We start from the raw sequence: 26,476 nt of genomic DNA, 5'->3' as shown, positions 1-26,476 counted from the left end.
GATGGTGATCTCACCTATATATGTAGTGATAGTGATCTCACACCTATATCTGAAGTAATGGTGATCTCACACCTATATCTACAGTAATAATAATCTCATACCTATATCTGCAGTGATGGTGATCTCACGCCTATTTCTGCAGTGATAGTGATCTCACACCTACATCTGCAGTGATGCTGATCTCACACCTATATCTGCAATGATGGTCATCTCACACCTATACCTGCAGTGATAGTGATCTCACACCTATATCTGAAGTGATGATGCTCTGACACCTATATCTGTAGTGATGGTGATCTCACACCACTATCTGCAGTGATAGAGATCTCACACCTTTATCTGCAGTGATGGTGATCTCACACCTATATCTGCTGTGATAGTGAGCTCACACCAATATCTGCATTGGTGTTGATCTCACACCTATATCTTCAGTGATAGTGATCTCACACCTATATCTGCAGCAATAGTGATCTCACACCTATATCTGCAGTGATATTGATCTCACCTATATCTGCAGTGAGTGTGATGTCACACCTGTATCTGAAGCATTATCTGCAGTGATAGTGATCTCACACATGTCTGCAGTGATAGTGATCTCACGCCTATTTCTGAAGTAATGGTGATCTCACACCTGTATCTGAAGTAATGGTGATCTCTCACCAATATCTGCAGTGATAGTGATCTCACATCTATATCTGAAGTGAAAGTGATATACAGTGATAGAGATCTCACATGTTTATCTGCAGTGAGAGTGATCTCACTCCTATATCTGTAGTGATAGTCATCTCACATCAATATCTGCAGTGATGGCAATCTCACACATATATCTGCAGTGATAGTGATCTTGCACCTATATCTGCAGTAATAGTGCTCTCACACCTATATCTGCGGTGATGGTGATTTCACACCTAAATCTGCAGTGATAGTGATCTCACACCTATATCTGAAGTAATAGTGATCTCACACCTATATCTGCAGTGATAGGGATCTCATACCTTTATCTGAAGTAATATCTGCAGTGATAGTGATCTCAAACCTATATCTGCAGTGATCGTGATCTAACACCAATATCTACAGTGATAGAGATCTCACACCTAGATCTGCAGTGATAGTGATCTCACACCTATATCTGCAGTGATAGTGATTTCACACCTATCTCTGAATTAATATCTGCAGTGATAGTGATCTCAAACCTATATCTGCAGTGATAGTCATCTCACACCAATATCTACAGTGATAGAGATCTCACACTTATATCTGCCATGATAGTGATCTCACACCTATATCAGCAGTGATTGTGATCTCACACCTATATCTACAGTAATAATAATCTCATACCTATATCTGCAGTGATGGTGATCTCACGCCTATTTCTGCAGTGATAGTGATCTCACACCTACATCTGCAGTGATGCTGATCTCACACCTATATCTGCAATGATGGTCATCTCACACCTATATCTGCAGTGATAGTGATCCCACACCTATATCTGAAGTGATGATGCTCTGACACCTATATCTGCAGTGATAGTGATCTCACACCAATATCTGTAGTGATGGTGATCTCACACCACTATCTGCAGTGATAGAGATCTCACACCTATATCTGCAGTGATGGTGATCTCATACCTAAATCTGCAGTGATAGGCATCTCACACCTATATCTGAAGTAATGTCTGCAGTGATAGTGATCTCAAACCTATAGCTGCAGTGATAGGGATCTAACACCAATATCTACAGTGATAGAGATCTCACACCTATATCTGCAGTGATGGTGATCTTACACCTATATCTCCTGTGATAGGGATCTCACACCTATCTCTGCAGTGATAGTGATCTCACACGTATATCTGCAGCGATGGTGATCTTACACCTATATCTGCAGTGATAGTGATCTCTCACCTATCTCTGCAGTGATGGTGATCTTACACCTATACATGCAGTGATAGTGATCTCACACCTATATCTGCAGTGATAGTGATCTCACACCTATCTCTGAATTAATATCTGCAGTGATAGTGATCTCAAACCTATATCTGCAGTGATAGTCATCTCACACCAATATCGACAGTGATATAGATCTCACACCTATATCTGCAGTGATGGTGATCTTACACCTATATCTGCAGTGATAGTGATCTCACACCAATATCTGCATTGGTGGTGATCTCACACCTATATCTGCAGTGATAGTGATCTCACACCTATATCTGCAGTGATGTTGATCTCACCTATATCTGCAGTGATTGTGATGTCACACCTGTATCTGAAGCAATATCTGCAGTGATTGTGATCTCACACATATCTGCAGTGATAGTAATCTCACGCCTATTTCTGAAGTAATGGTGATCTCACACCTGTATCTGAAGTAATGGTAATCTCACACCTATATCTGCAGTGATAGTGATCTCACATCTATATCTGCAGTGAAAGTGATATACAGTGATAGAGATCTCACATCTTTATCTGCAGTGAGAGTGATCTTACTCTTATATCTGCAGTGATAGTCATCTCACACCAATATCTGCAGTGATGGCAATCTCACACATATATCTGTAGTGATAGTGATCTTGCACCTATATCTGCAGTAATAGTGCTCTCACACATATATCTGCAGTGATGGTGATCTCACACCTAAATCTGCGGTGACAGTGATCTCACACCTATATCTGAAGTAATGGTGATCTCACACCTATATCTCCAGTGATAGGGATCTCATACCTATATCTGAAGTAATATCTGCAGTGATAGAGATCTCAAACCTATATCTGCAGTGATAGTGATCTAACACCAATATCTACAGTGATAGAGATCTCACACCTATATCTGCAGCAATATTGATCTCACACCTATATATGCAGTGATGTTGATCTCACCTATATCTGCAGTGATTGTGATGTCACTCCTGTATCTGAAGCAATATCTGCAGTGATTGTGATCTCACACATATCTGCAGTGATAGTGATCTCACGCCTATTTCTGAAGTAATGGTGATCTCACACCTGTATCTGAAGTAATGGTAATCTCACACCTATATCTGCAGTGATAGTGATATCACATCTATATCTGCAGTGAAAGTGATATACAGTGATAGAGATCTCACATCTTTATCTGCAGTGAGAGTGATCTCACTCTTATATCTGCAGTGATAGTCATCTCACACCAATATCTGCAGTGATGGCAATCTCACACATATATCTGCAGTGATAGTGATCTTGCACCTATATCTGCAGTAATAGTGCTCTCACACCTATATCTGCAGTGATGGTGATCTCACACCTAAATCTGCAGTGACAGTGATCTCACACCTATATCTGAAGTAATGGTTATCTCACACCTGTATCTGCAGTGATAGTGATCTCACGCCTATATCTCAAGTAATGATGATCTCACACCTATATTTGCAGTGAAAGAGATCTCACACCTATAGCTGCAGTGATAGTGTTCTCACACCTATATCTGCAGTGATAGTGATCTAACACCAATATCTGCAGGGATAGTGAGCTCACACCTATATATGCAGAGATAGTGATCTCACACCTATATCTGCAGCAATAGTGATCTCACACCTATATCTGCAGTGATGTTGATCTCACCTATATCTGCAGTGATTGTGATGTCACATCTGTATCTGAAGCAATATCTGCAGTGATTGTGATCTCACACATATCTGCAGTGATAGTGATCTCACGCCTATTTCTGAAGTAATGGTGATCTCACACCTGTATCTGAAGTAATGGTAATCTCACACCTATATCTGCAGTGATAGTGATCTCACATCTTTATCTGCAGTGAGAGTGATCTCACTCTTATATCTGCAGTGATAGTCATCTCACACCAATATCTGCAGTGATGGCAATCTCACACATATATCTGCAGTGATAGTGATCTTGCACCTATATCTGCAGTAATAGTGCTCTCACACCTATATCTGCAGTGATGGCGATCTCACACCAATATCTACAGTGATAGAGATCTCACACCTATATCTGCCGTGATAGTGATCTCACACCTATATCAGCAGTGATTGTGATCTCACAACAATATCTGCAGTGATGGTGATCTCACACCTATATCTGCAGTGATGGTGATCTCACACCTGTATTTGCAGTGATAGTGATCTCACACCTATATCTCAAGTAATGATGATCTCACACCTATATTTGCAGTGATAATGATCTCACACCTATATCTGCAGTGATGGTGATCTCACACCTATATCTGCAGTGATGGTGATCTCATACCAAAATCTGCAGTGATAGGGATCTCACACCTATATCTGAAGTAATGTCTGCAGTGATAGTGATCTCAAACCAATAGCTGCAGTGATAGTGATCTAACACCAATATCTACAGTGATAGAGATCTCACACCTATATCTGCAGTGATGGTGATCTTACACCTATATCTGCTGTGATAGGGATCTCACACCTATCTCTGCAGCGATAGTGATCTCACACGTATATCTACAGCGATGGTGATCTTACACCTATATCTGCAGTGATAGTGATCTCTCACCTATCTCTGCAGTGATGGTGATCTTACACCTATACGTGCAGTGATAGTGATCTCACACCTATATCTGCAGTGATTGTGATCTCACACCTATCTCTGAATTAACATCTGCAGTGATAGTGATCTCAAACCTATATCTGCAGTGATAGTGATCTCACACCAATATCTACAGTGATAGAGATCTCACACCTATATCTGCCGTGATAGTGATCTCACACCTATATCAGCAGTGATTTTGATCTCACAACAATATCTGCTGTGATGGTGATCTCACACCTATATCTGCAGTGATGGTGATCTCACACCTGTATCTGCAGTGATAGTGATCTCACACCTATATCTCAAGTCATGATGATCTCACACCTATATTTGCAGTGATAACGATCTCACACCTATATCTGCAGTGATGGTGATCTCACACCTATATCTGCAGTGATGGTGATCTCATACCTAAATCTGCAGTGATAGGGATCTCACACCTATATCTGAAGTAATGTCTGCAGTGATAGTGATCTCAAACCTATAGCTGCAGTGATAGTGATCTCACACCCATCTCTGCAGTGATAGTGATCTCACACCCATATCTGCAGTGATGGTGATCTCACCTATATATGTAGTGATAGTGATCTCACACCTATATCTGAAGTAATGGTGATCTCACACCTATATCTACAGTAATAATAATCTCATACCTATATCTGCAGTGATGGTGATCTCACGCCTATTTCTGCAGTGATAGTGATCTCACACCTACATCTGCAGTGATGCTGATCTCACACCTATATCTGCAATGATGGTCATCTCACACCTATATCTGCAGTGATAGTGATCTCACACCTATATCTGAAGTGATGTTGCTCTGACACCTATATCTGTAGTGATGGTGATCTCACACCACTATCTGCAGTGATAGAGATCTCACACCTTTATCTGCAGTGATGGTGATCTCACACCTATATCTGCTGTGATAGTGAGCTCACACCAATATCTGCATTGGTGTTGATCTCACACCTATATCTTCAGTGATAGTGATCTCACACCTATATCTGCAGCAATAGTGATCTCACACCTATATCTGCAGTGATGTTGATCTCACCTATATCTGCAGTGAGTGTGATGTCACACCTGTTTCTGAAGCATTATCTGCAGTGATAGTGATCTCACACATGTCTGCAGTGATAGTGATCTCACGCCTATTTCTGAAGTAATGGTGATCTCACACCTGTATCTGAAGTAATGGTGATCTCTCACCAATATCTGCAGTGATAGTGATCTCACATCTATATCTGAAGTGAAAGTGATATACAGTGATAGAGATCTCACATGTTTATCTGCAGTGAGAGTGATCTCACTCCTATATCTGTAGTGATAGTCATCTCACATCAATATCTGCAGTGATGGCAATCTCACACATATATCTGCAGTGATAGTGATCTTGCACCTATATCTGCAGTAATAGTGCTCTCACACCTATATCTGCGGTGATGGTGATTTCACACCTAAATCTGCAGTGATAGTGATCTCACACCTATATCTGAAGTAATAGTGATCTCACACCTATATCTGCGGTGATAGGGATCTCATACCTTTATCTGAAGTAATATCTGCAGTGATAGTGATCTCAAACCTATATCTGCAGTGATCGTGATCTAACACCAATATCTACAGTGATAGAGATCTCACACCTAGATCTGCAGTGATAGTGATCTCACACCTATATCTGCAGTGATAGTGATTTCACACCTATCTCTGAATTAATATCTGCAGTGATAGTGATCTCAAACCTATATCTGCAGTGATAGTCATCTCACACCAATATCTACAGTGATAGAGATCTCACACTTATATCTGCCATGATAGTGATCTCACACCTATATCAGCAGTGATTGTGATCTCACACCTATATCTACAGTAATAATAATCTCATACCTATATCTGCAGTGATGGTGATCTCACGCCTATTTCTGCAGTGATAGTGATCTCACACCTACATCTGCAGTGATGCTGATCTCACACCTATATCTGCAATGATGGTCATCTCACACCTATATCTGCAGTGATAGTGATCCCACACCTATATCTGAAGTGATGATGCTCTGACACCTATATCTGCAGTCATAGTGATCTCACACCAATATCTGTAGTGATGGTGATCTCACACCACTATCTGCAGTGATAGAGATCTCACACCTATATCTGCAGTGATGGTGATCTCATACCTAAATCTGCAGTGATAGGCATCTCACACCTATATCTGAAGTAATGTCTGCAGTGATAGTGATCTCAAACCAATAGCTGCAGTGATAGTGATCTAACACCAATATCTACAGTGATAGAGATCTCACACCTATATCTGCAGTGATGGTGATCTTACACCTATATCTGCCATGATAGTGATCTCACACCTATATCAGCAGTGATTGTGATCTCACAACAATATCTGCAGTGATGGTGATCTCACACCTATATCTGCAGTGATGGTGATCTCACACCTGTATCTGCAGTGATAGTGATCTCACACCTATATCTCAAGTAATGATGATCTCACACCTATATTTGCAGTGATAATGATCTCACACCTATGTCTGCAGTGATGGTGATCTCACACCTATATCTGCAGTGATGGTGATCTCATACCTAAATCTGCAGTGATACCGATCTCACACCTATATCTGAAGTAATATCTGCAGTGATAGTGATCTCAAACCTATAGCTGCAGTGATAGTGATCTAACACCAATATCTACAGTGATAGAGATCTCACACCTATATCTGCAGTGATGGTGATCTTACTCCTATATCTGCTGTGATAGTGATCTCACACCTATCTTTGCAGTGATAGTGATCTCAGACTTATATCTGCAGCGATGGTGATCTTACACCTATGCGTGCAGTGATAGTGATCTCACACCTATATCTGCAGTGATGGTGATCTTACACCTATATCTGCAGTGATAGTGAGCTCACACCCATCTCTGCAGTGATAGTGATCTCTCACCCATATCTGCAGTGATGGTGATCTCACCTATATATGCAGTGATAGTGATCTCACACCTATATCTGAATTAATGGGGATCCCACACCTATATCTACAGTAATAATAATCTCATACCTATATCTGCAGTGATGGTGATCTCATGCCTATATCTGCAGTGATAGTGATCTCACACCTATATCTGCAGCGATGGTCATCTCACACCTATATCTGCAGTGATAGTGATCTCACACCAATATCTGCATTGGTGGTGATCTCACACCTATATCTGCAGTGATAGTGATCTCACACCTATATCTGCAGTGATGTTGATCTCACCTATATCTGCAGTGATTGTGATGTCACACCTGTATCTGAAGCAATATCTGCAGTGATTGTGATCTCACACATATCTGCAGTGATAGTAATCTCACGCCTATTTCTGAAGTAATGGTGATCTCACACCTGTATCTGAAGTAATGGTAATCTCACACCTATATCTGCAGTGATAGTGATCTCACATCTATATCTGCAGTGAAAGTGATATACAGTGATAGAGATCTCACATCTTTATCTGCAGTGAGAGTGATCTTACTCTTATATCTGCAGTGATAGTCATCTCACACCAATATCTGCAGTGATGGCAATCTCACACATATATCTGTAGTGATAGTGATCTTGCACCTATATCTGCAGTAATAGTGCTCTCACACATATATCTGCAGTGATGGTGATCTCACACCTAAATCTGCGGTGACAGTGATCTCACACCTATATCTGAAGTAATGGTGATCTCACACCTATATCTCCAGTGATAGGGATCTCATACCTATATCTGAAGTAATATCTGCAGTGATAGAGATCTCAAACCTATATCTGCAGTGATAGTGATCTAACACCAATATCTACAGTGATAGAGATCTCACACCTATATCTGCAGCAATATTGATCTCACACCTATATATGCAGTGATGTTGATCTCACCTATATCTGCAGTGATTGTGATGTCACTCCTGTATCTGAAGCAATATCTGCAGTGATTGTGATCTCACACATATCTGCAGTGATAGTGATCTCACGCCTATTTCTGAAGTAATGGTGATCTCACACCTGTATCTGAAGTAATGGTAATCTCACACCTATATCTGCAGTGATAGTGATATCACATCTATATCTGCAGTGAAAGTGATATACAGTGATAGAGATCTCACATCTTTATCTGCAGTGAGAGTGATCTCACTCTTATATCTGCAGTGATAGTCATCTCACACCAATATCTGCAGTGATGGCAATCTCACACATATATCTGCAGTGATAGTGATCTTGCACCTATATCTGCAGTAATAGTGCTCTCACACCTATATCTGCAGTGATGGTGATCTCACACCTAAATCTGCAGTGACAGTGATCTCACACCTATATCTGAAGTAATGGTGATCTCACACCTGTATCTGCAGTGATAGTGATCTCACGCCTATATCTCAAGTAATGATGATCTCACACCTATATTTGCAGTGAAAGAGATCTCACACCTATAGCTGCAGTGATAGTGTTCTCACACCTATATCTGCAGTGATAGTGATCTAACACCAATATCTGCAGGGATAGTGAGCTCACACCTATATATGCAGAGATAGTGATCTCACACCTATATCTGCAGCAATAGTGATCTCACACCTATATCTGCAGTGATGTTGATCTCACCTATATCTGCAGTGATTGTGATGTCACATCTGTATCTGAAGCAATATCTGCAGTGATTGTGATCTCACACATATCTGCAGTGATAGTGATCTCACGCCTATTTCTGAAGTAATGGTGATCTCACACCTGTATCTGAAGTAATGGTAATCTCACACCTATATCTGCAGTGATAGTGATCTCACATCTTTATCTGCAGTGAGAGTGATCTCACTCTTATATCTGCAGTGATAGTCATCTCACACCAATATCTGCAGTGATGGCAATCTCACACATATATCTGCAGTGATAGTGATCTTGCACCTATATCTGCAGTAATAGTGCTCTCACACCTATATCTGCAGTGATGGCGATCTCACACCAATATCTACAGTGATAGAGATCTCACACCTATATCTGCCGTGATAGTGATCTCACACCTATATCAGCAGTGATTGTGATCTCACAACAATATCTGCAGTGATGGTGATCTCACACCTATATCTGCAGTGATGGTGATCTCACACCTGTATTTGCAGTGATAGTGATCTCACACCTATATCTCAAGTAATGATGATCTCACACCTATATTTGCAGTGATAATGATCTCACACCTATATCTGCAGTGATGGTGATCTCACACCTATATCTGCAGTGATGGTGATCTCATACCAAAATCTGCAGTGATAGGGATCTCACACCTATATCTGAAGTAATGTCTGCAGTGATAGTGATCTCAAACCAATAGCTGCAGTGATAGTGATCTAACACCAATATCTACAGTGATAGAGATCTCACACCTATATCTGCAGTGATGGTGATCTTACACCTATATCTGCTGTGATAGGGATCTCACACCTATCTCTGCAGCGATAGTGATCTCACACGTATATCTACAGCGATGGTGATCTTACACCTATATCTGCAGTGATAGTGATCTCTCACCTATCTCTGCAGTGATGGTGATCTTACACCTATACGTGCAGTGATAGTGATCTCACACCTATATCTGCAGTGATTGTGATCTCACACCTATCTCTGAATTAACATCTGCAGTGATAGTGATCTCAAACCTATATCTGCAGTGATAGTGATCTCACACCAATATCTACAGTGATAGAGATCTCACACCTATATCTGCCGTGATAGTGATCTCACACCTATATCAGCAGTGATTTTGATCTCACAACAATATCTGCTGTGATGGTGATCTCACACCTATATCTGCAGTGATGGTGATCTCACACCTGTATCTGCAGTGATAGTGATCTCACACCTATATCTCAAGTCATGATGATCTCACACCTATATTTGCAGTGATAACGATCTCACACCTATATCTGCAGTGATGGTGATCTCACACCTATATCTGCAGTGATGGTGATCTCATACCTAAATCTGCAGTGATAGGGATCTCACACCTATATCTGAAGTAATGTCTGCAGTGATAGTGATCTCAAACCTATAGCTGCAGTGATAGTGATCTCACACCCATCTCTGCAGTGATAGTGATCTCACACCCATATCTGCAGTGATGGTGATCTCACCTATATATGTAGTGATAGTGATCTCACACCTATATCTGAAGTAATGGTGATCTCACACCTATATCTACAGTAATAATAATCTCATACCTATATCTGCAGTGATGGTGATCTCACGCCTATTTCTGCAGTGATAGTGATCTCACACCTACATCTGCAGTGATGCTGATCTCACACCTATATCTGCAATGATGGTCATCTCACACCTATATCTGCAGTGATAGTGATCTCACACCTATATCTGAAGTGATGATGCTCTGACACCTATATCTGTAGTGATGGTGATCTCACACCACTATCTGCAGTGATAGAGATCTCACACCTTTATCTGCAGTGATGGTGATCTCACACCTATATCTGCTGTGATAGTGAGCTCACACCAATATCTGCATTGGTGTTGATCTCACACCTATATCTTCAGTGATAGTGATCTCACACCTATATCTGCAGCAATAGTGATCTCACACCTATATCTGCAGTGATGTTGATCTCACCTATATCTGCAGTGAGTGTGATGTCACACCTGTATCTGAAGCATTATCTGCAGTGATAGTGATCTCACACATGTCTGCAGTGATAGTGATCTCACGCCTATTTCTGAAGTAATGGTGATCTCACACCTGTATCTGAAGTAATGGTGATCTCTCACCAATATCTGCAGTGATAGTGATCTCACATCTATATCTGAAGTGAAAGTGATATACAGTGATAGAGATCTCACATGTTTATCTGCAGTGAGAGTGATCTCACTCCTATATCTGTAGTGATAGTCATCTCACATCAATATCTGCAGTGATGGCAATCTCACACATATATCTGCAGTGATAGTGATCTTGCACCTATATCTGCAGTAATAGTGCTCTCACACCTATATCTGCGGTGATGGTGATTTCACACCTAAATCTGCAGTGATAGTGATCTCACACCTATATCTGAAGTAATAGTGATCTCACACCTATATCTGCGGTGATAGGGATCTCATACCTTTATCTGAAGTAATATCTGCAGTGATAGTGATCTCAAACCTATATCTGCAGTGATCGTGATCTAACACCAATATCTACAGTGATAGAGATCTCACACCTAGATCTGCAGTGATAGTGATCTCACACCTATATCTGCAGTGATAGTGATTTCACACCTATCTCTGAATTAATATCTGCAGTGATAGTGATCTCAAACCTATATCTGCAGTGATAGTCATCTCACACCAATATCTACAGTGATAGAGATCTCACACTTATATCTGCCATGATAGTGATCTCACACCTATATCAGCAGTGATTGTGATCTCACACCTATATCTACAGTAATAATAATCTCATACCTATATCTGTAGTGATGGTGATCTCACGCCTATTTCTGCAGTGATAGTGATCTCACACCTACATCTGCAGTGATGCTGATCTCACACCTATATCTGCAATGATGGTCATCTCACACCTATATCTGCAGTGATAGTGATCCCACACCTATATCTGAAGTGATGATGCTCTGACACCTATATCTGCAGTGATAGTGATCTCACACCAATATCTGTAGTGATGGTGATCTCACACCACTATCTGCAGTGATAGAGATCTCACACCTATATCTGCAGTGATGGTGATCTCATACCTAAATCTGCAGTGATAGGCATCTCACACCTATATCTGAAGTAATGTCTGCAGTGATAGTGATCTCAAACCAATAGCTGCAGTGATAGTGATCTAACACCAATATCTACAGTGATAGAGATCTCACACCTATATCTGCAGTGATGGTGATCTTACACCTATATCTGCTGTGATAGGGATCTCACACCTATCTCTGCAGTGATAGTGATCTCACACGTATATCTACAGCGATGGTGATCTTACACCTATATCTGCAGTGATAGTGATCTCTCACCTATCTCTGCAGTGATGGTGATCTTACACCTATACGTGCAGTGATAGTGATCTCACACCTATATCTGCAGTGATTGTGATCTCACACCTATCTCTGAATTAACATCTGCAGTGATAGTGATCTCAAACCTATATCTGCAGTGATAGTGATCTCACACCAATATCTACAGTGATAGAGATCTCACACCTATATCTGCCGTGATAGTGATCTCACACCTATATCAGCAGTGATTTTGATCTCACAACAATATCTGCTGTGATGGTGATCTCACACCTATATCTGCAGTGATGGTGATCTCACACCTGTATCTGCAGTGATAGTGATCTCACACCTATATCTCAAGTCATGATGATCTCACACCTATATTTGCAGTGATAACGATCTCACACCTATATCTGCAGTGATGGTGATCTCACACCTATATCTGCAGTGATGGTGATCTCATACCTAAATCTGCAGTGATAGGGATCTCACACCTATATCTGAAGTAATGTCTGCAGTGATAGTGATCTCAAACCTATAGCTGCAGTGATAGTGATCTAACACCAATATCTACAGTGATAGAGATCTCACACCTATATCTGCAGTGATGGTGATCTTACACCTATATCTGCTGTGATAGGGATCTCACGCCTATCTCTGCAGTGATAGTGATCTCACACGTATATCTGCAGCGATGGTGATCTTACACCTATATCTGCAGTGATAGTGATCTCTCACCTATCTCTGCAGTGATGGTGATCTTACACCTATACGTGCAGTGATAGTGATCTCACACCCATATCTGCAGTGATAGTGATCTCACACCCATCTCTGCAGTGATAGTGATCTCACACCCATATCTGCAGTGATGGTGATCTCACCTATATATGTAGTGATAGTGATCTCACACCTATATCTGAAGTAATGGTGATCTCACACCTATATCTACAGTAATAATAATCTCATACCTATATCTGCAGTGATGGTGATCTCACGCCTATTTCTGCAGTGATAGTGATCTCACACCTACATCTGCAGTGATGCTGATCTCACACCTATATCTGCAATGATGGTCATCTCACACCTATACCTGCAGTGATAGTGATCTCACACCTATATCTGAAGTGATGATGCTCTGACACCTATATCTGTAGTGATGGTGATCTCACACCACTATCTGCAGTGATAGAGATCTCACACCTTTATCTGCAGTGATGGTGATCTCACACCTATATCTGCTGTGATAGTGAGCTCACACCAATATCTGCATTGGTGTTGATCTCACACCTATATCTTCAGTGATAGTGATCTCACACCTATATCTGCAGCAATAGTGATCTCACACCTATATCTGCAGTGATGTTGATCTCACCTATATCTGCAGTGAGTGTGATGTCACACCTGTATCTGAAGCATTATCTGCAGTGATAGTGATCTCACACATGTCTGCAGTGATAGTGATCTCACGCCTATTTCTGAAGTAATGGTGATCTCACACCTGTATCTGAAGTAATGGTGATCTCTCACCAATATCTGCAGTGATAGTGATCTCACATCTATATCTGAAGTGAAAGTGATATACAGTGATAGAGATCTCACATGTTTATCTGCAGTGAGAGTGATCTCACTCCTATATCTGTAGTGATAGTCATCTCACATCAATATCTGCAGTGATGGCAATCTCACACATATATCTGCAGTGATAGTGATCTTGCACCTATATCTGCAGTAATAGTGCTCTCACACCTATATCTGCGGTGATGGTGATTTCACACCTAAATCTGCAGTGATAGTGATCTCACACCTATATCTGAAGTAATAGTGATCTCACACCTATATCTGCAGTGATAGGGATCTCATACCTTTATCTGAAGTAATATCTGCAGTGATAGTGATCTCAAACCTATATCTGCAGTGATCGTGATCTAACACCAATATCTACAGTGATAGAGATCTCACACCTAGATCTGCAGTGATAGTGATCTCACACCTATATCTGCAGTGATAGTGATTTCACACCTATCTCTGAATTAATATCTGCAGTGATAGTGATCTCAAACCTATATCTGCAGTGATAGTCATCTCACACCAATATCTACAGTGATAGAGATCTCACACTTATATCTGCCATGATAGTGATCTCACACCTATATCAGCAGTGATTGTGATCTCACACCTATATCTACAGTAATAATAATCTCATACCTATATCTGCAGTGATGGTGATCTCACGCCTATTTCTGCAGTGATAGTGATCTCACACCTACATCTGCAGTGATGCTGATCTCACACCTATATCTGCAATGATGGTCATCTCACACCTATATCTGCAGTGATAGTGATCCCACACCTATATCTGAAGTGATGATGCTCTGACACCTATATCTGCAGTGATAGTGATCTCACACCAATATCTGTAGTGATGGTGATCTCACACCACTATCTGCAGTGATAGAGATCTCACACCTATATCTGCAGTGATGGTGATCTCATACCTAAATCTGCAGTGATAGGCATCTCACACCTATATCTGAAGTAATGTCTGCAGTGATAGTGATCTCAAACCTATAGCTGCAGTGATAGGGATCTAACACCAATATCTACAGTGATAGAGATCTCACACCTATATCTGCAGTGATGGTGATCTTACACCTATATCTCCTGTGATAGGGATCTCACACCTATCTCTGCAGTGATAGTGATCTCACACGTATATCTGCAGCGATGGTGATCTTACACCTATATCTGCAGTGATAGTGATCTCTCACCTATCTCTGCAGTGATGGTGATCTTACACCTATACATGCAGTGATAGTGATCTCACACCTATATCTGCAGTGATAGTGATCTCACACCTATCTCTGAATTAATATCTGCAGTGATAGTGATCTCAAACCTATATCTGCAGTGATAGTCATCTCACACCAATATCGACAGTGATATAGATCTCACACCTATATCTGCAGTGATGGTGATCTTACACCTATATCTGCTGTGATAGGGATCTCACACCTATCTCTGCAGCGATAGTGATCTCACACGTATATCTACAGCGATGGTGATCTTACACCTATATCTGCAGTGATAGTGATCTCTCACCTATCTCTGCAGTGATGGTGATCTTACACCTATACGTGCAGTGATAGTGATCTCACACCTATATCTGCAGTGATTGTGATCTCACACCTATCTCTGAATTAACATCTGCAGTGATAGTGATCTCAAACCTATATCTGCAGTGATAGTGATCTCACACCAATATCTACAGTGATAGAGATCTCACACCTATATCTGCCGTGATAGTGATCTCACACCTATATCAGCAGTGATTGTGATCTCACAACAATATCTGCTGTGATGGTGATCTCACACCTATATCTGCAGTGATGGTGATCTCACACCTGTATCTGCAGTGATAGTGATCTCACACCTATATCTCAAGTAATGATGATCTCACACCTATATTTGCAGTGATAATAATGATGATCTCACACCTATATTTGCAGTGATAATGATCTCACACCTATATCTGCAGTGATGGTGATCTCACACCTATATCTGCAGTGATGGTGATCTCATACCTAAATCTGCAGTGATAGGGATCTCACACCTATATCTGAAGTAATGTCTGCAGTGATAGTGATCTCAAACCTATAGCTGCAGTGATAGTGATCTAACACCAATATCTACAGTGATAGAGATCTCACACCTATATCTGCAGTGATGGTGATCTTACACCTATATATGCTGTGATAGGGATCTCACGCCTATCTCTGCAGTGATAGTGATCTCACACGTATATCTGCAGCGATGGTGATCTTACACCTATATCTGCAGTGATAGTGATCTCTCACCTATCTCTGCAGTGATGGTGATCTTACACCTATACGTGCAGTGATAGTGATCTCACACCCATATCTGCAGTGATGGTGATCTTAAACCTATATCTGCAGTGATGGTGATCTCACACCCATCTCTGCAGTGATAGTGATCTCACACCCATATCTGCAGTGATGGTGATCTCACCTATATATGCAGTGATAGTGATCTCACACCTATATCTGAAGAAATGGTGATCTCACACCTATATCTACAGTAATAATAATCTCATACCTATATCTGCAGTGATGGTGATCTCACGCCTATTTCTGCAGTGATAGTGATCTCACACCTACATCTGCAGTGATGCTGATCTCACACCTATATCTGCAATGATGGTCATCTCACACCTATATCTGCAGTGATAGTGATCTCACACCTATATCTGAAGTGATGATGCTCTGACACCTATATCTGCAGTGATAGTGATCTCACACCAATATCTGTAGTGATGGTGATCTCACACCACTATCTGCAGTGATAGAGATCTCACACCTATATCTGCAGTGATGGTGATCTCATACCTAAATCTGCAGTGATAGGGATCTCACACCTATATCTGAAGTAATGTCTGCAGTGATAGTGATCTCAAACCTATAGCTGCAGTGATAGTGATCTAACACCAATATCTACAGTGATAGAGATCTCACACCTATATCTGCAGTGATGGTGATCTTACACCTATATCTCCTGTGATAGGGATCTCACAACTATCTCTGCAGTGATAGTGATCTCACACGTATATCTGCAGCGATGGTGATCTTACACCTATATCTGCAGTGATAGTGATCTCTCACCTATCTCTGCAGTGATGGTGATCTTACACCTATACATGCAGTGATAGTGATCTCACACCTATATCTGCAGTGATAGTGATCTCACACCTATCTCTGAATTAATATCTGCAGTGATAGTGATCTCAAACCTATATCTGCAGTGATAGTCATCTCACACCAATATCTACAGTGATAGAGATCTCACACCTATATCTGCCGTGATAGTGATCTCACACCTATATCAGCAGTGATTGTGATCTCACAACGATACTGGCAGTGATGGTGATCTCATACCTATATCTGCAGTGATGGTGATCTCACACCTGTATCTGCAGTGATAGTGATCTCACACCTATATCTCAAGTAATGATGATCTCACACCTATATTTGCAGTGATAATGATCTCACACCTATATCTGCAGTGATGGTGACCTCACACCTATATCTGCAGTGATGGTGATCTCATACCTAAATCTGCAGTGATAGGGATCTCACACCTATAACTGAAGTAATATCTGCAGTGATAGTGATCTCAAACCTATAGCTGCAGTGATAGTGATCTAACACCAATATCTACAGTGATAGAGATCTCACACCTATATCTGCAGTGATGGTGATCTTACACCTATATCTGCTGTGATAGTGATCTCACACCTATCTCAGCAGTGATAGTGATCTCACACTTATATCTGCAGTGATGGTGATCTTACACCTATAATTGCAGTGATAGCGATCTCACACCTATCTCTGCAATGATGGTGATCTTACACCTATATGTGCAGTGATAGTGATCTCACACCTATATCTGAAGTGATGATGCTCTGACACCTATATCTGTAGTGGTAGTGATCTCACACCAATATCTGTAGTGATGGTGATCTCACACCAATATCTGCAGTGATAGAGATCTCACACCTTTATCTGCAGTGATGGTGATCTCACACCTATATCTGCAGTGATAGTGATCTCACACCAATATCTGCATTGGTGGTGATCTCACACCTATATCTGCAGTGATAGTGACCTCACACCTATACCTGCAGCAATAGTGATCTCACACCTATATCTGCAGTGATAGTGATCTCACACCTATATCTGCAGTGATAGTGATTTCACACCTATCTCTCAATTAATATCTGCAGTGATAGTGATCTCAAACCTATATCTGCAGTGATAGTCATCTCACACCAATATCTACAGTGATAGAGATCTCACACTTATATCTGCCATGATAGTGATCTCACACCTATATCAGCAGTGATTGTGATCTCACAACAATATCTGCAGTGATGGTGATCTCACACCTATATCTGCAGTGATTGTGATCTCACACATATCTGCAGTGATAGTAATCTCACGCCTATTTCTGAAGTAATGGTGATCTCACACCTGTATCTGAAGTAATGGTAATCTCACACCTATATCTGCAGTGATAGTGATCTCACATCTATATCTGCAGTGAAAGTGATATACAGTGATAGAGATCTCACATCTTTATCTGCAGTGAGAGTGATCTTACTCTTATATCTGCAGTGATAGTCATCTCACACCAATATCTGCAGTGATGGCAATCTCACACATATATCTGCAGTGATAGTGATCTTGCACCTATATCTGCAGTAATAGTGCTCTCACACCTATATCTGCAGTGATGGTGATCTCACACCTAAATCTGCGGTGACAGTGATCTCACACCTATATCTGAAGTAATGGTGATCTCACACCTATATCACCAGTGATAGGGATCTCATACCTATATCTGAAGTAATATCTGCAGTGATAGAGATCTCAAACCTATATCTGCAGTGATAGTGATCTAACACCAATATCTACAGTGATAGAGATCTCACACCTATATCTGCAGCAATAGTGATCTCACACCTATATATGCAGTGATGTTGATCTCACCTATATCTGCAGTGATTGTGATGTCACTCCTGTATCTGAAGCAATATCTGCAGTGATTGTGATCTCACAAATATCTGCAGTGATAGTGATCTCACGCCTATTTCTGAAGTAATGGTGATCTCACACCTGTATCTGAAGTAATGGTAATCTCACACCTATATCTGCAGTGATAGTGATATCACATCTATATCTGCAGTGAAAGTGATATACAGCGATAGAGATCTCACATCTTTATCTGCAGTGAGAGTGATCTCACTCTTATATCTGCAGTGATAGTCATCTCACACCAATATCTGCAGTGATGGCAATCTCACACATATATCTGCAGTGATAGTGATCTTGCACCTATATCTGCAGTAATAGTGCTCTCACACCTATATCTGCAGTGATGGTGATCTCACACCTAAATCTGCAGTGACAGTGATCTCACACCTATTACTGAAGTAATGGTGATCTCACACCTGTATCTGCAGTGATAGTGATCTCACGCCTATATCTCAAGTAATGATGATCTCACACCTATATTTGCAGTGAAAGAGATCTCACACCTATAGCTGCAGTGATAGTGTTCTCACACCTATATCTGCAGTGATAGTGATCTAACACCAATATCTGCAGGGATAGTGAGCTCACACCTATATATGCAGAGATAGTGATCTCACACCTATATCTGCAGCAATAGTGATCTCACACCTATATCTGCAGTGATGTTGATCTCACCTATATCTGCAGTGATTTTGATGTCACATCTGTATCTGAAGCAATATCTGCAGTGATTGTGATCTCACACATATCTGCAGTGATAGTGATCTCACGCCTATTTCTGAAGTAATGGTGATCTCACACCTGTATCTGAAGTAATGGTAATCTCACACCTATATCTGCAGTGATAGTGATCTCACATCTTTATCTGCAGTGAGAGTGATCTCACTCTTATATCTGCAGTGATAGTCATCTCACACCAATATCTGCAGTGATGGCAATCTCACACATATATCTGCAGTGATAGTGATCTTGCACCTATATCTGCAGTAATAGTGCTCTCACACCTATATCTGCAGTGATGGCGATCTCACACCAATATCTACAGTGATAGAGATCTCACACCTATATCTGCCGTGATAGTGATCTCACACCTATATCAGCAGTGATTGTGATCTCACAACAATATCTGCAGTGATGGTAATCTCACACCTATATCTGCAGTGATGGTGATCTCACACCTATATCTCAAGTAATGATGATCTCACACCTATATTTGCAGTGATAATGATCTCACACCTATATCTGCAGTGATGGTGATCTCACACCTATATCTGCAGTGATGGTGATCTCATACCAAAATCTGCAGTGATAGGGATCTCACACCTATATCTGAAGTAATGTCTGCAGTGATAGTGATCTCAAACCAATAGCTGCAGTGATAGTGATCTAACACCAATATCTACAGTGATAGAGATCTCACACCTATATCTGCAGTGATGGTGATCTTACACCTATATCTGCTGTGATAGGGATCTCACACCTATCTCTGCAGCGATAGTGATCTCACACGTATATCTACAGCGATGGTGATCTTACACCTATATCTGCAGTGATAGTGATCTCTCACCTATCTCTGCAGTGATGGTGATCTTACACCTATACGTGCAGTGATAGTGATCTCACACCTATATCTGCAGTGATTGTGATCTCACACCTATCTCTGAACTAACATCTGCAGTGATAGTGATCTCAAACCTATATCTGCAGTGATAGTGATCTCACACCAATATCTACAGTGATAGAGATCTCACACCTATATCTGCCGTGATAGTGATCTCACACCTATATCAGCAGTGATTTTGATCTCACAACAATATCTGCTGTGATGGTGATCTCACACCTATATCTGCAGTGATGGTGATCTCACACCTGTATCTGCAGTGATAGTGATCCCACACCTATATCTCAAGTCATGATTATCTCACACCTATATTTGCAGTGATAACGATCTCACACCTATATCTGCAGTGATGGTGATCTCACACCTATATCTGCAGTGATGGTGATCTCATACCTAAATCTGCAGTGATAGGGATCTCACACCTATATCTGAAGTAATGTCTGCAGTGATAGTGATCTCAAACCTATAGCTGCAGTGATAGTGATCTAACACCAATATCTACAGTGATAGAGATCTCACACCTATATCTGCAGTGATGGTGATCTTACACCTATATCTGCTGTGATAGGGATCTCACGCCTATCTCTGCAGTGATAGTGATCTCACACGTATATCTGCAGCGATGGTGATCTTACACCTATATCTGCAGTGATAGTGATCTCTCACCTATCTCTGCAGTGATGGTGATCTTACACCTATACGTGCAGTGATAGTGATCTCACACCCATATCTGCAGTGATAGTGATCTCACACCCATCTCTGCAGTGATAGTGATCTCACACCCATATCTGCAGTGATGGTGATCTCACCTATATATGTAGTGATAGTGATCTCACACCTATATCTGAAGTAATGGTGATCTCACACCTATATCTACAGTAATAATAATCTCATACCTATATCTGCAGTGATGGTGATCTCACGCCTATTTCTGCAGTGATAGTGATCTCACACCTACATCTGCAGTGATGCTGATCTCACACCTATATCTACAATGATGGTCATCTCACACCTATATCTGCAGTGATAGTGATCTCACACCTATATCTGAAGTGATGATGCTCTGACACCTATATCTGTAGTGATGGTGATCTCACACCACTATCTGCAGTGATAGAGATCTCACACCTTTATCTGCAGTGATGGTGATCTCACACCTATATCTGCTGTGATAGTGAGCTCACACCAATATCTGCATTGGTGTTGATCTCACACCTATATCTTCAGTGATAGTGATCTCACACCTATATCTGAAGCAATAGTGATCTCACACCTATATCTGCAGTGATGTTGATCTCACCTATATCTGCAGTGAGTGTGATGTCACACCTGTATCTGAAGCATTATCTGCAGTGATAGTGATCTCACACATGTCTGCAGTGATAGTGATCTCACGCCTATTTCTGAAGTAATGGTGATCTCTCACCAATATCTGCAGTGATAGTGATCTCACATCTATATCTGAAGTGAAAGTGATATACAGTGATAGAGATCTCACATGTTTATCTGCAGTGAGAGTGATCTCACTCCTATATCTGTAGTGATAGTCATCTCACATCAATATCTGCAGTGATGGCAATCTCACACATATATCTGCAGTGATAGTGATCTTGCACCTATATCTGCAGTAATAGTGCTCTCACACCTATATCTGCGGTGATGGTGATTTCACACCTAAATCTGCAGTGATAGTGATCTCACACCTATATCTGAAGTAATAGTGATCTCACACCTATATCTGCAGTGATAGGGATCTCATACCTTTATCTGAAGTAATATCTGCAGTGATAGTGATCTCAAACCTATATCTGCAGTGATCGTGATCTAACACCAATATCTACAGTGATAGAGATCTCACACCTAGATCTGCAGTGATAGTGATCTCACACCTATATCTGCAGTGATAGTGATTTCACACCTATCTCTGAATTAATATCTGCAGTGATAGTGATCTCAAACCTATATCTGCAGTGATAGTCATCTCACACCAATATCTACAGTGATAGAGATCTCACACTTATATCTGCCATGATAGTGATCTCACACCTATATCAGCAGTGATTGTGATCTCACACCTATATCTACAGTAATAATAATCTCATACCTATATCTGCAGTGATGGTGATCTCACGCCTATTTCTGCAGTGATAGTGATCTCACACCTACATCTGCAGTGATGCTGATCTCACACCTATATCTGCAATGATGGTCATCTCACACCTATATCTGCAGTGATAGTGATCCCACACCTATATCTGAAGTGATGATGCTCTGACACCTATATCTGCAGTGATAGTGATCTCACACCAATATCTGTAGTGATGGTGATCTCACACCACTATCTGCAGTGATAGAGATCTCACACCTATATCTGCAGTGATGGTGATCTCATACCTAAATCTGCAGTGATAGGCATCTCACACCTATATCTGAAGTAATGTCTGCAGTGATAGTGATCTCAAACCAATAGCTGCAGTGATAGTGATCTAACACCAATATCTACAGTGATAGAGATCTCACACCTATATCTGCAGTGATGGTGATCTTACACCTATATCTGCTGTGATAGGGATCTCACACCTATCTCTGCAGTGATAGTGATCTCACACGTATATCTACAGCGATGGTGATCTTACACCTATATCTGCAGTGATAGTGATCTCTCACCTATCTCTGCAGTGATGGTGATCTTACACCTATACGTGCAGTGATAGTGATCTCACACCTATATCTGCAGTGATTGTGATCTTACACCTATCTCTGAATTAACATCTGCAGTGATAGTGATCTCAAACCTATATCTGCAGTGATAGTGATCTCACACCAATATCTACAGTGATAGAGATCTCACACCTATATCTGCCGTGATAGTGATCTCACACCTATATCAGCAGTGATAGTGATCTCACACCAATATCTGTAGTGATGGTGATCTCACACCACTATCTGCAGTGATAGAGATCTCACACCTATATCTGCAGTGATGGTGATCTCATACCTAAATCTGCAGTGATAGGCATCTCACACCTATATCTGAAGTAATGTCTGCAGTGATAGTGATCTCAAACCTATAGCTGCAGTGATAGTGATCTAACACCAATATCTACAGTGATAGAGATCTCACACCTATATCTGCAGTGATGGTGATCTTACACCTATATCTCCTGTGATAGGGATCTCACACCTATCTCTGCAGTGATAGTGATCTCACACGTATATCTGCAGCGATGGTGATCTTACACCTATATCTGCAGTGATAGTGATCTCTCACCTATCTCTGCAGTGATGGTGATCTTACACCTATACATGCAGTGATAGTGATCTCACACCTATATCTGCAGTGATAGTGATCTCACACCTATCTCTGAATTAATATCTGCAGTGATAGTGATCTCAAACCTATATCTGCAGTGATAGTCATCTCACACCAATATCTACAGTGATATAGATCTCACACCTATATCTGCAGTGATGGTGATCTTACACCTATATCTGCTGTGATAGGGATCTCACACCTATCTCTGCAGCGATAGTGATCTCACACGTATATCTACAGCGATGGTGATCTTACACCTATATCTGCAGTGATAGTGATCTCACACCTATATCTGCAGTGATTGTGATCTCACACCTATCTCTGAATTAACATCTGCAGTGATAGTGATCTCAAACCTATATCTGCAGTGATAGTGATCTCACACCAATATCTACAGTGATAGAGATCTCACACCTATATCTGCCGTGATAGTGATCTCACACCTATATCAGCAGTGATTGTGATCTCACAACAATATCTGCTGTGATGGTGATCTCACACCTATATCTGCAGTGATGGTGATCTCACACCTGTATCTGCAGTGATAGTGATCTCACACCTATATCTCAAGTAATGATGATCTCACACCTATATTTGCAGTGATAATAATGATGATCTCACACCTATATTTGCAGTGATAATGATCTCACACCTATATCTGCAGTGATGGTGATCTCACACCTATATCTGCAGTGATGGTGATCTCATACCTAAATCTGCAGTGATAGGGATCTCACACCTATATCTGAAGTAATGTCTGCAGTGATAGTGATCTCAAACCTATAGCTGCAGTGATAGTGATCTAACACCAATATCTACAGTGATAGAGATCTCACACCTATATCTGCAGTGATGGTGATCTTACACCTATATATGCTGTGATAGGGATCTCACGCCTATCTCTGCAGTGATAGTGATCTCACACGTATATCTGCAGCGATGGTGATCTTACACCTATATCTGCAGTGATAGTGATCTCTCACCTATCTCTGCAGTGATGGTGATCTTACACCTATACGTGCAGTGATAGTGATCTCACACCCATATCTGCAGTGATGGTGATCTTAAACCTATATCTGCAGTGATGGTGATCTCACACCCATCTCTGCAGTGATAGTGATCTCACACCCATATCTGCAGTGATGGTGATCTCACCTATATATGCAGTGATAGTGATCTCACACCTATATCTGAAGTAATGGTGATCTCACACCTATATCTACAGTAATAATAATCTCATACCTATATCTGCAGTGATGGTGATCTCACGCCTATTTCTGCAGTGATAGTGATCTCACACCTACATCTGCAGTGATGCTGATCTCACACCTATATCTGCAATGATGGTCATCTCACACCTATATCTGCAGTGATAGTGATCTCACACCTATATCTGAAGTGATGATGCTCTGACACCTATATCTGCAGTGATAGTGATCTCACACCAATATCTGTAGTGATGGTGATCTCACACCACTATCTGCAGTGATAGAGATCTCACACCTATATCTGCAGTGATGGTGATCTCATACCTAAATCTGCAGTGATAGGGATCTCACACCTATATCTGAAGTAATGTCTGCAGTGATAGTGATCTCAAACCTATAGCTGCAGTGATAGTGATCTAACACCAATATCTACAGTGATAGAGATCTCACACCTATATCTGCAGTGATGGTGATCTTACACCTATATCTCCTGTGATAGGGATCTCACACCTATCTCTGCAGTGATAGTGATCTCACACGTATATCTGCAGCGATGGTGATCTTACACCTATATCTGCAGTGATAGTGATCTCTCACCTATCTCTGCAGTGATGGTGATCTTACACCTATACATGCAGTGATAGTGATCTCACACCTATATCTGCAGTGATAGTGATCTCACACCTATCTCTGAATTAATATCTGCAGTGATAGTGATCTCAAACCTATATCTGCAGTGATAGTCATCTCACACCAATATCTACAGTGATAGAGATCTCACACCTATATCTGCCGTGATAGTGATCTCACACCTATATCAGCAGTGATTGTGATCTCACACCTGTATCTGCAGTGATAGTGATCTCACACCTATGGCTCAAGTAATGATGATCTCACACCTATATTTGCAGTGATAATGATCTCACACCTATATCTGCAGTGAGGTGATCTCACACCTATATCTGCAGTGATGGTGATCTCATACCTAAATCTGCAGTGATAGGGATCTCACACCTATATCTGAAGTAATATCTGCAGTGATAGTGATCTCAAACCTATAGCTGCAGTGATAGTGATCTAACACCAATATCTACAGTGATAGAGATCTCACACCTATATCTGCGGTGATGGTGATCTTACA

This window comes from Triturus cristatus, chromosome 1_1 (assembly GCF_964204655.1).
Source record: "Triturus cristatus chromosome 1_1, aTriCri1.1, whole genome shotgun sequence".
Lineage (NCBI taxonomy): Eukaryota > Metazoa > Chordata > Amphibia > Caudata > Salamandridae > Triturus > Triturus cristatus.
The sequence above is the reverse complement of the archived record's forward strand: the minus strand, read 5'-3'. Positions refer to the sequence as shown.